Here is a 1,204-nt window from a genome sequence, read left to right on the forward strand (position 1 = left end):
GGGGCTGTGCTGATAATAGTGTGTTTGAGGGACTTATCACGGCAGAGGAAGTCGGGGAGAACCTGGCGGCCATGAACCGCACATCGGCCACAGGCCCCGACAAAATGAACTGGAAGGACGTCAAGGATCTGTGCGATGGTTCGACTGTAGTGGATCTCTACAACGCATGGTGGGCCACCGGTAAGATCCCGGTGGCGGTCAAGCAATGTCGATCAATACTGCTGCCCAAGACAGCTGACCAAGAACAGCTGATGGAAATTGGAAACTGGAGACCAATAACCATTGGGTCAATGCTCTTGAGACTCTTCTCCCGGATTCTGACCAAGCGATTGGCCAGGGCGTGCCCATTGAATCCGAGGCAGCGAGGGTTTGTCCAGTCTCCTGGCTGCTCCGAGAACCTAATGGTTCTCAAATCCATCATGGAGCAAGCCAAAAGGGAACGGAAACATCTAGCGGTGGTATTTATTAACGTTGCGAAGGCCTTCGATTCGGTATCGCACAACCACATTGTGGATGTGCTGAGGCGACGGGGGCTAGACAGCCATGTAATAGGAGTTATCCAGAACTCCTACGAGGATTGCCACACCTCAATTGAGGTGGGAGGTACCAAAACCCCAGAAATTGCCATCCGAACTGGGGTTAAGCAAGGCGACCCGATGAGTCCATTGCTATTTAACCTTGCAATAGATCCCTTGTTGGCGACACTTGAAACCCATGGCGTTGGGTTTCAGACAGAAGGCGGGAAGATCGCAGCCCTCGCATTTGCGGATGACCTCGTTTTGTTAAGTGACGGCTGGAAAGGCATGTCTCACAACCTGTCGATTCTGGAAAAATTCTGCAATTTGACTGGCTTGACGGTGCAAGCCAAGAAGTGTCACGGCTTCATGATTACACCCACACATGATTCCTACACGGTTAACAACTGTCAACCATGGTCGATCGAGAGGGCCGAATTACACATGGTTGGTCCGGAGGAATCTGAGAAATACCTGGGAGTAAGGATAGGGCCCTGGACAGGTATTTCGAAGCCTGACACAGAAAGTCAGTTGCAGACATGGATCCAGAAAATCGACGAGGCACCACTAAAGCCCTCCCAGAAAGTGGTGATCCTAAACGACTACGCTTTGCCGAGACTTATATACAGAGCGGATCATGCCGAAGAAACATCAGTGAGGCTTGCCAGGCTCGACGGGCTGGTAAAGCG

The sequence above is a fragment of the Denticeps clupeoides genome, unplaced genomic scaffold (assembly GCF_900700375.1).
Source record: "Denticeps clupeoides unplaced genomic scaffold, fDenClu1.1, whole genome shotgun sequence".
NCBI lineage: Eukaryota > Metazoa > Chordata > Actinopteri > Clupeiformes > Denticipitidae > Denticeps > Denticeps clupeoides.